Source organism: Hemitrygon akajei, chromosome 11 (assembly GCF_048418815.1).
Source record: "Hemitrygon akajei chromosome 11, sHemAka1.3, whole genome shotgun sequence".
NCBI classification, from domain to species: domain Eukaryota; kingdom Metazoa; phylum Chordata; class Chondrichthyes; order Myliobatiformes; family Dasyatidae; genus Hemitrygon; species Hemitrygon akajei.
In genome coordinates this window covers 9,683,110-9,696,994 of record NC_133134.1, presented here as the reverse complement: position 1 = coordinate 9,696,994, position 13,885 = coordinate 9,683,110, and the positions used below count along the sequence as shown (strand labels likewise).

At 44.4% G+C, this 13,885-nt stretch overlaps 1 protein-coding gene across 2 annotated transcripts in view; it reads left to right on the top strand.

Annotated features, from left to right (window-relative positions):
• Positions 1 to 13,885, top strand: part of LOC140735303 (platelet-derived growth factor subunit A-like) — a 74,731-nt gene that overhangs the window by 20,623 nt on the left and 40,223 nt on the right. The gene's annotated exons all lie outside the window — the stretch shown is intronic.

The window sequence follows — 13,885 nt, the reverse complement described above, 5'->3', positions numbered from 1 at the left end:
TGTATTGCTGCACTTGTGATTCTGTTACCACAGTGACTGACTAGAACAATCAACAATGTGAAAGTGATTTCTTTCAGTCAACTATTACTCATTATTGCTTTACACCAAGAAATTTCCTTCAACAGTGGTAACATGATTATGACTTGTGGCTTTGAATGGGTTGTGGATAAGATTAATGCCATTTTATTTGAATGATTTCACTGTGACACAGAGACTTTTCTTCATTGTTAAAATAACTCAGAATTTTAGCTCTCATCCCCTTCATTTAAGGTTTAAAGATGAGATTCCTCTACATTACATATTAGATATATTACTTCCATAAGAGCATAAGACATGGGAGCAGAATCAGGCCATTCAGCCCATTGAGCCTGTTCCATCATTATGCATCTATTTATCATGGGACAATTGACGATCAACCGTCCGCCTGATCATGGAGAGAATGTAGAGACTCCCAACAGGCAGCGGTGGGAATTGAATCCAGGTTGCCTGTACTGTAAAGCATTGTGCTAACCACTTCTGTGCCGCCTAATCATCGTGGCTGATTTGTATTTCCTTTGTATGTTGCTATGGTATAAAGGTGAGTTTCCCCCGTAGTTCAGATCATGTGATATAAAATTAGCTGCCTAGCTATTCACACCACCACCCTAAACCACATGGAAAACGCACAAACTCCACCTGCCAATGTTATCTGGAATAGCTCCAGCTGTAATTTGGCTCAAAGACATAGCACACCTTGTGGTTGACTTAATATTGACAGGGTGTTCAATCTTCTCTTGTTGTTTATGCTGTTATCTAAACTGCTTGATGTCGCTGCTCTGTGATATACTGTATGTAACTTTAATGGGAACAAACCCAAGAAGAACGCCATAACAAAGGAAGTACATGACATGGAGGTTCTCTTTGTACTTATCCCAATTTTTTTCTCCTCCTGCTTTGTTTCAGAGTCATAGTTACAGAGCACCATAGCACAGAAACCGGCTCTTTGGCTCTAGTCCTCACTGAACTATTAATCTGCTGAGTCCCATTGATCTGCACCCAGACTGTAGCCCTGCATATGCCTCCCATCCACGTACCTATCCAAATTTCTCTCAAGTGTTGGAATCGAACCTGCATCCACCACTTCCACTGGCAGCTCATCGTTACTCTCTATGAGTGAAGAAGTTCCCTCTCGTGTTCTCCTTGAACATTTCACCCTTCACCCTTAACCTGTGACCTCTAGTTCTGTACTGACCCAAGCTCAGTGGAAAAGCCTGCTTGCATTTACCCTATCCATACCCCTCACAATTTGATAATTTTGTATCTACACTCCAGTAAATCTGCACATGTCTGTTGCCCGTCAGATTCAGTGTGGCTGGGTCTGCACGAATCTGTTTTGTAGCAGGCCCTTTGGAGAGCAAACGGGATCAGTGGGTTGGCAGGTCTTTTTTTTCTCTCCTCTCACTCGTCCACACCAGGCAGAGGAGACGTCAGAGAAACGTTTACAACCTTTTCAGTGTGCACTAAAGTGCTATTCAGATTTTCCTGCAGAACTGTGTCAGAATTCCAGCACTTCTGGGGAATTCTACTCCCGAGTAGCTGTAGGATGGTGACTCTGTGGAGTTCATTGCCACAGGCAGCTGTGGAGACCAAGTCGTTGGGTGTATTTAAAGCAGAGGTTGATAGATTCTGGCAACACACACAGAAAGCTGGAGGAACTCAGCAGGCCAGGCAGCATCTAGGAAAAGAATACAGTCGATGTTTCACAGCATTTTGTGTGTGTTGCTTAGATTTCCAGCATCTGCAGATCTTCTCTTGTTTGTTGTTGATAGGTTCTTGATTATTAATGGCATCAAAGGATCCAGGGAGAAGGCAGGAGAACGGGATTGAGAGAGATAATAAATCATTCATGATAGAATGGCAGAACAGACTCAATGGGCCGAATGGCCTAATCCTTCTCCTATGTCTTATGGACTGCGTTTTGAGAAGTCAGGCTAAGCGCATTTGTCAAGCACTTCTTTAAGAACTTCACCGGGACTGGGTCATGTGTAAGGGACTGTAATGGTACAACACAATATATGTTCACAACCCATGATGCTCTTCACATGAGTACAACATCAGTGTATTCAATGCAGTGCCAAACGTCCAGTTGTTCACCAGCAAAGGTGGCTCGTCAACCTAAATTGTAACATTACACTCGGCCACTTTATTAGGTACACCTGCACACCTGCTCATTAATGCAAATATCTAATCAGCCAATCATGTGGCAGCAACTCAGTGCATAAAAGCGTGCAGATGTGGTCAAGAGGTTCAGTTGCTGTTCAGACCAAACATAAGCATGGAAAAAGAAACGTGATCTAAGTGACTTTGACCGTGGAGTGTTGTAGGTGCCAGACTGAGTGGTTTGGGTGTCTCAGAAACTGCCGATTTATTGGAGTTTTCAACACCACAGTCTCTATAGAGTTTACAGAGAATGGTGCGAGAAACAAACCATTCAGTGAGTGGCAGTTCTGTGGCTGAAAACGCCTTGTTAATGTGAGAGGTCAGAGGAGAATGGCCAGACTGGTTCAAGCCAACAGGGAGGCAACAGTAACTCAAATAGCCACACGTTACAACAGTGGTGTGCAGAAGAGCATCTCTGAATGCACAAAACTTTGAATATTGAAGTGGACGGGCCGCAGCAGCGCGACTGTACGCTTAGTGGTATACACATGAGAGGTACCTCATGAGGTTGCCAGTGCAAATTATAGGATCACTATTGGATTAGTGTGAAGTTGTTGCAGATTCGATGGACTGAAGAACCTGCTTCCTTGCTGTATCTCTCCGTGACTCTACACTAGGTTGGGCAGTTAAACACATCCAGCGAAAGTGGCTGCAGGACTCCACAAGACTGCATTGCAGATCTCCCCTTCCACATTCCTGGCAAAACACTGGCTAAGCAGACAGAACACAGATAATAGCAGCAGCAGCAGATAGAAACTTGCACTGAAGCCATATTGCAGTTTGCCAAGTTTTAAGTCATTCTATATTGTCACTGCACCCACAAGAAACATTGGAATTATTTATGGATTTTTTGGTGGTGATTCTGCAACCTTACTCCACCAGTGTTGACTTCTGTTTCTGGAGAGTTTGGTGGCAAAGAAACAGGAATGTATCCATAGAATCTGAATTAGGCCATTCAGCTCGCATAATTTGCTCTGCCATTCCACCACGGCAGATTTATTATCCCTTTCAAACCCATTCCCCTGCCTTCTTTCCGCAACCTTTGACGTCCTGACTAATCAAAAACTTATCAACCTCTGCTTTAAATACACTCAACGACTTGGCCTGCACGGCCGTCTGTGGCAATGAATTCCACAGATTCACCACTGTCTGACTGGAGAAATTCCTCATCATCCCTGTTCCAATGGGATGTCCTTCTATTCTGAGGCTGTGCCTCTGGTCCTAGACTACCCCGCTATAGAAAACATCCTCTTCATGTCCACTCTGTCTAAGTCTTTCAATATTTGATAGATTTCAATGAGACCCACCCCCCCCCACCTCATTTTCCTAAACTCTAGCGAGTACAGGCCCAGAGCCATTAAACAGTCCTTAACCCTTTCACTCCCAGGGTCATCCCTGTGATTCTCCTCTGAGCCCTCTCCAATGCCAGCACATCCTTTCCCAGATATGGGGTCCAAAACTGCTCACGATACTCTGAGCAAAGTCTCAGCATTACATCCTTGCTTTTCTATTGCGGTCGTCTCAAAACGAATGCTAGCATTGCTTTTGTCTTCCTTTCCACCAGCTCAGCTGGTATCTACAACCCTTGCGAGTTTCTCTCTTGGGTGTGTGGGATTGTTGAATCAGCATTTAATGATGGTCAGAAGCAGAATTATCATAATAAAAGTTAGGAAGTGCCAGGCTGTTTGGTATTATCTGCAAATCCTTGCATGGTGAGTCACTTGTGTACTTTAAACCATTAGGCTGGGGTGGGGGTGGTTCGGCACTGTATGAGTTAGTCATCTCACCGAAGGAATATTCTCATTCTGCAAACTGCCTTCTTAATATGGAAACATGCAGGGCACTGGGAATCAGGGGAAAATACTTTAAAAAAGGGGAAGAAGAAGAAAAGTAAAGACCGATTGTGAGGCTGTAACGTTCCTTGGATTTGGATTCAAGTGGCGCTGATAAGATGTTGAGCTTTTTTCTCACTGTCTCTGTGGTGGTGCTTCTGGTTTGTAATGTGCATCTGGGTATCCATTAACCTGAACATAATTAATCATTTTGTCAGCAAACACTGCAGTTCAGCCTGAGGAAGGGATTACTCAATTCTGGTCTCAGTGGCCACTTTATTAGGTACACCTGCTCTTTAATGCAAATATCTAATCTGCCAATCATGTGGCAGCAATTTAATGTATAAAAGCATGCAGACATGGTCAAGAGGTTCAGTTGTTGTTCAGACCAAATATCAGAACAGGGAATAAATCCGACCTAAGTGTCTTTGACTGAGCGACTGTTGGTGCCAGACAGGGTGGTTTGAGTATCTGAGAAATTTCATGCACAACAGCCTCTAGAGCAGGGGTTCCAAACCCAGGGTCCATGGACCCCTTGGTTAATGGTTGAGGTTCATGGCATTAAAAAGATTGGGAACCCCTGCTCTAGAGTTTACAAAGAATGGTGTGAGAAACAAAAAAAATCTAGTGAGTGATAGTTCTGTGGGTGAAAACGCCTTGTTAGTGAGAGAGGTCAGAGGAGATCGGCCAGACTGGTTCAAGCTGACAGGAAGGTGACAGTAACTCAAATAACCACACGTTACAACGTTGGTGTGGAGAAGAGCATCTTTGATATCTGACTGAATATTTACATTAGCACGCAGGTGTAGAAGTGTATCTAATAAAGTGGCCGCTAATTATACATTAATGCTGTTGAATATACGGATGGTTGGTTTAGAAATATACAGCTGCAAGGCAGCAGGTGTTTGAAATCAGAGTTTTCCACTTGTGGGGAAGACTTTGGGTGTAAACCCCGAGGAAAAGTTCGGAGCTGGAGTCCCTAAAGCAATTCATGGAGTTCAATGCTAGCTGGCAACTCCTGCGATGCCGCTGGTGTCAAACCGTATCGGTCTCTGCCGTTCTTTTGGCTCCGTCAGCTGCGTGTAGAGGGGCCTGCATGGGCCTGGAGCCTGGAGCCTGGTGTACTGCCCTGGTTTGTGTATACAACATAGACAGCTGAGATACAACATCCATGATCCTTAGCTTTGCAATTTGTAAAATTGCAATTTTATTGACTTGTTTAAGAAAAACTGTCAAAACGCATACTCTTGGTCATTGTCTTATATATTAAATTAAATCCCATGACAGTTACGTAATCACAGATTCCTAGCTCTCTGTTTAAATGTGTGGACTATACAGAAGAGAGTGTACTAAAAGTAATGAAATCTCAAACGAGAGAATCTGCAGATGCTGGAAATCCAAGCCACACAAACAAAATGCTGGAGGAACTCTGCAGGCCAGGCAGCATCTATGGAAAAAAGTACAGTCGATGTTTCAGGCCGGGACCCTTCAGCAGGACAGTGTGTTGAGTGTATTAAAAGTAATGTCTTGGATTTTTGTAGCCTGGTTAATTGCTGTCTTTGTAAACCCTTTGTTATTTTGACAAGAATAATGCACAAAACAGCAATATTCTACTTTCATTTTCACCCTGTAATGCAGTGCGAAATATGAAAAAATCTCTACAGTTAAATGACTTTTATTAATATTCCCCCCACATCACTCTTTTTCTACAATGCACTGTTGTTTCGTGCACTTGGAACGTGGTGTGGAAAATCCTCCCTCGACAAACCTGCCCCAATAAATTCCTTAAATTCAAATTCATGCCCCAGCGTGCGACAGAGTATCTGAAGACACATTGCAGTCCTGCAGAACTTGTTTATAACTGCGCCCATATATGCAGACGGTTGGATAGCTGGAGATTGTTTTAATGTCAGCTATAAAAATTTTCATTTGTTACGTTTGAGCAAGCAGTTACTGAACCGTAGCAGTCATCAAAACTGGGATGGATGCCCATCCTGGCTGGTGATGGATTGGAATATCAACTAACATTTCATGCATCCCTATATGCTGGAACAGCCCATTGTGGCATTCATTATTCTGCGGTAACACTTGACTTGTTTTGAAATCCTAAATAATTTTACAAAATTTAAGATGGACTTGGAGTCATAGCACAGAAACAGGCTCTTTGACGTCCATGCCGGTCTGGTATTCTCCCTAGTCCCATGATGTGCAGCCGGACCACAGCCCTCCATACCTCTCCCATCTAGGTGCTTATCCAAATTCCTCTACTGTTGAACTCAAACCTGGATCCACCACTTGCCCTCTGAAGAAGCTCACGTTCCCTTAAACATTTCACTTTTCATCCTTAACCCATGACCTCTAGTTCTCCTCTCCCCCAACTTCAATGGAAAAAGCCTGCCTGCATTTACCCTATCTATACCCCTCATAACTTTGTATAACTCTCTCAAATCTCCCCCCAAGTCTTCTACACTCCAGGGGATAAAATCCTAAACTATTCAACCTTTCTCAATAATCTGTGGTATTAGAACATGCAAATACCACAGATATGAAATAAAAATAGAAACTGCCAGAGATACTCAGCAGGCCAGTTACCATCTGTGGTGAGAGAACAGAATTAACCCTTTAAGATTGTGATCTTTTATCAGCACTAAAGAGAGTTCTAGAAACCCAAAAACACAAGAGATTCTGCAAACGCTAGAAAACCTGAGCAACACACACAAAATGCTGAAGCAAGATGGATGGAAGAAAAATGGAGAATTGTGTGGAAAGGAAGGGTTAGATTGATCTTGGAGTACGTTAGAAGGTTGGCTCAACGCTGTGGGCTGAATAACCTGTACTGCATTCTATGTTCTCTGTCAGGCAACACCTTTACAGTCAACGTTTTGGGCTGAGACCATGTCATCAGGACTGGAAAGAAGGGGGCAGAAGCAAGATGGTTACATTGAATGAGAACTCCCTCAAGGGAACGTGTTCAGACTTGAGTATTGATATCCTGTGCTTAGGTCTTAAATCCCATAAAAATGCTTTGATAGTGAATATCACCAATCTTAGCAGTCAGAAAATTAAAAATGCAATTTTTTAAACAACCCAAAAAAAAGAAAAAAACGCTTCAAGTTTAGAAGTCAGAAGCAGTTGAATCAACAAATGCATTACCTGAAGTGATCCCCTTTCCCTGCCAGCCGTCACTTTCCGCTGAAATGAATGGAGTCACTGGACATGTTGCAGGTGTAATCTTGTACAGGTTCAGCAGGCACCCTTCCCAATGGGAAAATTGCTGGAAATCAGCAGGATTTTCCCATATTCTCACACTGCAGTGAACTTAACAGCATTGATCAGTCTTGCAGGCGCTTCGGGCTTCTGGGTTCGCGCGTGGCTGAAAGGAGAGAAAAGTGAGGTTAGTTTTATTTGTCACATGTACATCGAGAACAGTGAAATGAATCGTTTGCGTCAATGACCAACACTGTCTGAGGATCGTGTTGTGGGCAACCCGCTCATGTCACCACGCTTCCGTCGCTGGCATAGCGTGCATGATGCATGTGTCCCTGGATTCTGGTTACTCTTTTTGTTTGGCTCTTTCTGAGCGGTTTGATCAGGGCAATTGATATGGACTGGGGCTCTTTGGTGAATAGTAGCCCTTTGGCCAGTATTGGCTAGCGGTGCGGCACTGAACTGAACTAAACTGAATACTACTGGTTTGATCAACACGCAAAAAATGCTGGTGGAACACAGCAGGCCAGGCAGCATCCATAGGGAGAAGCACTGTCGACGTTTCGGGCCGAGACCCTTCGTCAGGATTAACTGAAAGGAAAGATAGTAAGAGATTTGGAAGTACTGGTTTGATATTCGGTATTCTACATGTTGTTCGCTTGCTTTTTGCTGTTTGCGCGATTTGTTTTTTTCACACGTTGGGTGTTGGATGTTTTCTTGAACAAATTCAACGGTGTTTCTTTGTTTCATGGCTACCTGCGGGAGGATGAAACTCAGATTTGTATTCTGTATACAAACTTTGGTAATAAATATACTTTGAATCTTGAATTTATACGTCTTTGGACTGTGGGGGAAACTGGAGCACCCGGAGGAATGCACACGGTCACTTGGAGAACATACAAACTCCTTACGGGCAGTGGCAGGTATTATCCTGATTGGTGATCGCTGGCATCATAGAGCGTTGTGTCAACCGCAAAGCTGTCTTGCTGCCCCTTTCATTAGTTGCTGAAACTGCTCATTGTTACAAAGGCACGTAACTGCTGGTTGTCCTGCACTGTATTTTGAGCCATAATGGCTGATGTCCTGTGGCACAGGAACAGGATAATAATTTGAACGATATAGTTGGCACCCTCATGTCCCTAAAATAGGGAAATATTTAAGTCAGATGGCAGTGGTATGTACTCTACACATTTCATTGTTTATGCTAGTTTGGATCTTGATTACTTCGGGAGAAACAGAACAGTAAGCACGGGAACAGGCCCTTCGGCCCGCAATGTTGTGCTGAACCCAATTAAATTTGCAGTCAAACTAATCTCTTCTGCCTACACAATGTCCATGTCCTTCCATTTTCCTCATATTCATGTGCTTATCTGATCATCTCTTAAAAGTCTGAATGTATCTGCCTCTACCATCACCCCAGGCAGCGCATTCCAGACATCCACAACTCTCTGCTTTGAACCATCCCTTCACACCTTAAATAGTTGCCCTCTGGTAAAACTGCTTCCGATTTAATTATTTCACATTAATGGAGAGAAGCAAGGAGAATGTGATTGAGAGGGATAACGTATCTCTCAATGGCCTATTTCTATGTCATACTTCTAATCCTATGTCTGAGTGTCTTGTATTTCCTTTACTCATACTGCCTACTTTTATTGGGGGTGTTTTCCTCTAACAGTGAGTGCCTTCATCTGGGCTGTGGTGACCATTGTGCAAGTCCAGCCCATCCAAGAAAGGAAATCTGTTGTCCTTACCTGCTCTGTCCTCTTCTGATCCCAGGCCTAGGCAACGTGCTGAACGTTAATTACCCTCTGAAATAGGACAGTAGGCTGCTCAGTGTAGGGAGTCACAATCAGAATCAGGCTTTTTATCATTGGCATATGTCATGTTTTGTGGCAGCGTTGTAGTGCAAGACCATCTAAACATACATATAGAATGTGTATGTATGTGTATGTGTGTGTATAATACATATTTGTGTGTTACTTGTTCGTTATGTGCCATGCTGTATGACGTGGGTGATTATGGTCTTTCTGTGATCATGATTGTTCTGGGCAAATTTTTCCACAGAAGTGGTTTGCCATTGCCTTCTTCTGGGCAGTGTCTTTACAGGACAGGCAACCCCAGCCATTATCAATACTCTTCAGAGATTGTCTGCCTGGTATCAGTGGTCACATAACCAGGACTTGTGATCTGCACCGGCTACTCATCCACCGCCTGCTCTCAAGGCTTCACGTGACTCTGATTGGGGGTGGGGGCTAAGCACGCACTATACCTTACCCAAGGGTGACCTGCAGGCTAATAGAGGATTTGCTGAGGCTTCCCACAAGGCAGTGGGGCTATATACCCATAGCCGGGGATTTGGTTCACGAGCACCAGGTGTGTCCACACACCGGTGGGCCTATCTGCTATGTGTGTAGGGGCCAGAATTCCTCCCTGTTCTCTGTAGTCCTGAGTCCAAAAGCAGTTCAGTTTCTGTGTCCCCAGTGAGGAGGAACTACATGAGGCTTGCTGTTGGAGAGGCTGTGTACTGGCAGGGAGAGACTTGCATATATGTAAAATAAATAGTGCAAAAAGAGAACAAAAATAGTGAGGTGGTGTTCATGGGTACATGATCCATTCAGAAATCTGATGGCAGAGGGGAAGAAGCTGTTCCTAAAATGTTCAGTGTGGGTCTTTAGGCTCCTGTATCTCCTCTCTTATGATAGCAATGAGATGAGGGGATGCCCTGCATGGTGGGGGTTCTTAATGATGGATGCCGCCTTCTCGGGGAATTGCCTTTTGAAGTTGTCCTCGATGCTGGCGAGGCTAGTGCCCGTGACGGAGCTGGCTGAGTTTGCAACCCTGCGCAGTTTTTTCCCCGATCCAGCGCAGAGGCCCATCCGTACCGGATGGGGATGCATGAGCTAGAATGCTGTCAATCGCACATCTGCAGATATATGCGAGTGGTTTTGCTGATATACCAAGCCTCCTCAGCCAACAAGAGGAGAGTCTTCACCTGCAATGCTCACAAACTGCGGGGGAATCGAATATCAAAAGCTGTGCATGGGAGAAAGTGGCCCAGCAAGGTTGGAATTGTCCAAACTGAAACACCCTTGGCATCACAATATGTTTTTGTTTTTCCTTAGTTGGGACGTGGAGGTAAATGATGGTCCTGTAAAATTACTTTGTTTATTTAGATAGGTCAGGCACCTCCTTCAGAGCGAAATCTTCCTGATCATGCTGAATGGCCTAATTTTGCCCCTGTGTCTTATGGTTTTATGGTCTCAAGTCACTTCCCACTCCTCTCTTATCTAAACAAAGAGAGCTACATTTAACCCAGTGTTAAACCACAAGAGACTGAAATTAAATCAGCTTTTAAGTGTTCAGGTATGCTTCCATAAGACATAGGATCAGAATGAGGCCATTCAGCCCATTGAGACTGCTCCACCATTCCATCATGGTTGACTTAATTTCCCTCTCAACCCCATTTTTCTGACTTCTGCCAGTAACCTTTGAAGTCCTTAGGGTTCCGCAAATATTTGGCCTCGTCTGTGGCAATGAATTCAGAGATTTACTTTGTGTAACACTTTCAGCACCACTGGCTGTAAGGAGTTTCTACGTTCTCCCTGTGACTGTGTGGATTCTGTCTGGGTGCTCTGATACCCCCTTGGGTGCTCTGATTTCCTCCCACAATCCAGAAACATATGGGTTAGGAGGGCTAGTAAGTTGTGGGCTGCTATCTTGGAACACACGCGGGCTGCCTCCAGCGCATTCTCGATGCAAATTACGGATTTTACTGCATGTACACGTGAAAATAAAGCTAACCTTTGTCTTTAATCTTCATCTCTGGATGAAGGAATTCCTCCTCATCTCTGTTCTAAAAGGGCGTCCTTCTATTCTAAGGCTGTGCCCTCTGGTCCCGGACTCTCCTGCTATTGAAAACACCCTCTCTACCTCAGCTCCATCTAGGCCATTCAATATTTGGTAGGTTTAAATGAGATCCCTCCCTCATTCCTCTTAATTCCAGTGAGTCATAGAAAAGTACAGCAAAGAAACAGGCTTTTCGGCCCATCTAGTCCATGCCAAGCCATTTAAACTGCCTGCTCCCATCGACCTGCACCCGGACCATAGCCATCCATATCCCTATATCCAAGCTTCTCTTAAACATTGAAATTGAGTTTGCATGCACCACTTGTGCTGGCAGCTTGTTCCACACTCTCATGACCCTCTGAGTGAAGAAGTTGCCCCTCATGTTCCCTTTAAACTTTTCACCTTCCACCCTTAACCCATGAGCTCTAGTTGTAGTCCCACCTGACCTCGGGGGGGAAAAAGCTTGCTTGCATTTACCCAATCTATTCCCCTCATAACTTTGTGTACAAAATGTTGAACCTATTCAGATTCATTTATTTATCATGTGTACATCAAAACATATGGTGAAATGTGTCATTTGCATCAACAACCAACACGACCAAAAGATGTAGCCAGCAAGTGTCTCCGCATGACTTCTGATTGGCCTTCAGACTTTGATCTTCAATATCGACCCCAAATCCCACTGCTGATGGAACCCCGAATTCCAGCTCTCGAACTCCAGACTAGTTGATAATGGGATTCTGAACTCCAGGCCACGAACTCTGGACTCACCGATGATTGGACCTCATACTCCAGGCCTTGAACTCTGGACTTGCTGATGACAAGACCCCAAACTACGGACTCGCTAAAGTTGAGACCCCAAGCTTTGAACTTCAAACTCACTGATAATGGGATCCTGAACTCCAGGTCTCAAACTCTGGGCTCGCCGATGACAGGACCCTGAACACCAGGCCTTGAACTCTTGACTTGCTGGACCTTTTCCACTGGGTCTGCAGTTTCTGTAAGACACATGAGCAGAATAAGGCCATACGGCCCATCGAGTCCGCTCCACCATTCGATCGTGGTTTATTTATTATTGCTTTCCCTGCATAGAAAGATGGCTACGGGGCAGGACAGCAGCGTAAAACCGTAGTCATTAAAGTGCGGCAATGGTATCTCTGAGTTCAGCTCATGTGCCTTTGCCTGAGTTTTGGGATGTGCACTGCTACTCTATACTGGTCCAGTATCTCATAAAATCCCTACGCAAGATTTTGACGATTGTTTGGAAGTTCAGCTGCACTAATGCCAGTGTACTGGAGGAGGCCAATATGAACAGCATCTCCACCACGATAAAGGAACACCAACTGCAATGGATAGGTCATGTCATCACGTCTCCCTCAACAGATCCTTTACTCCCAGTTGAATGAAGGTCCCCTGGTGGGCAAAGGAAACGTATCAAAAGTAAGATCAAAACCCAGCCTGAAGAAATTCAATGTTACACCTAAAATCTGGGAAGACATCTCACTCAGTAGGTATACCTGGAGAAAATCCGTTCAGGAGTGAGTTGCTGTACATGAGAGGGACTTTTGCTGTGTGCCACAGAGAACAAGCGGCAGCTATGAATGAAAAGACTGATAAAACAAAAGATCTAGCCACAGACATCACTTTCCAACCCCTTAGGAGGACATCATACTGGACTGGAGTGATTGCGTCACCACTGCACTGGTGGTGTAAGAGCTCAGTTTCCCTGCATTAGAGACCAGCTGTATTTTACACTGAGCAAAGTGGGTGTTTCCTAGAACCGAGCCTTTCTTGGAAGCTTCTCCTGAGGCTAAGAGCACATTCGGGCCACAACCTCCATCCAGGCACACGTACAGTGCCAGAATTGCTATTAGAGGTTATTGTTTTGTAAAGAATTACTCACAGAGTCAGAATTGGAATCAGGTTTATTATCATAGACATATGTCGTGAAACTTGTCGCAGTAGTACAGTGCAATATATAAAATATACTATTAATTACAATAATTCGTTCTTAATGCGCCATGTCGTATGATGTGGGCAATCATTGTCTATGACCATGGCAAATTTTTCCACAGAGTTGTTTGCCATTGCCTTCTTCTGGGCAGTGCCTTTACAAGATGGGTGATCCCAGCCAATATCAATACTCTTCAGAGATTGTCTGCCTGGAGTCAGTGGTCGCATAACCAGGACTTGTGATATGTAGCTGCTTGCTCATATGACCATCTACCACCATTCCCCATGACATCACGTGACCCTGATTGGGGGGGGGGGGGGGGGAGAGGAGTGGCTAAGCAGGTGCTACATCTTGCTCAAGGGTGACCTGCAGGCTGGTTGAGGGAAGGAGCACCTTACACCTCCTTTGTTAGAGACGTGTAAAATAAAACAGAAATAGTGAGGCAGTGTGCATACACATCCATAGGTAGTGTGTTGTGTTTCCTCCCTCCTTTGGAGCTTCTGTATATGTGTCAGATATATCCACTGTTAGTCCAATACCTCTCTTCATGTACTGTTTTGCAGAAAAGTACTTTATCAAATTTGATTCAGGAGAGTGAAGGAGTTCTTTAGCCAGGGGGTGGTGAACCTGTGGAATTCATTGCCACAGATGGTGTGGAGCACACATCATTGGGTATATTTAAAGCGGAGGTTGATAGGTTCTTAATTAGTAAAGGTGTTGAAGGTTATGGTTCTTGATCTGGAAGGGCGTTAAAGGCTAAGGGGAGAAGGTAGGAGAATGGAGTTGAGAGGGGTAATAGATCAGTCGTGATGGAATAGTGGAGCAGACTCTATGGGACAATTCTGCT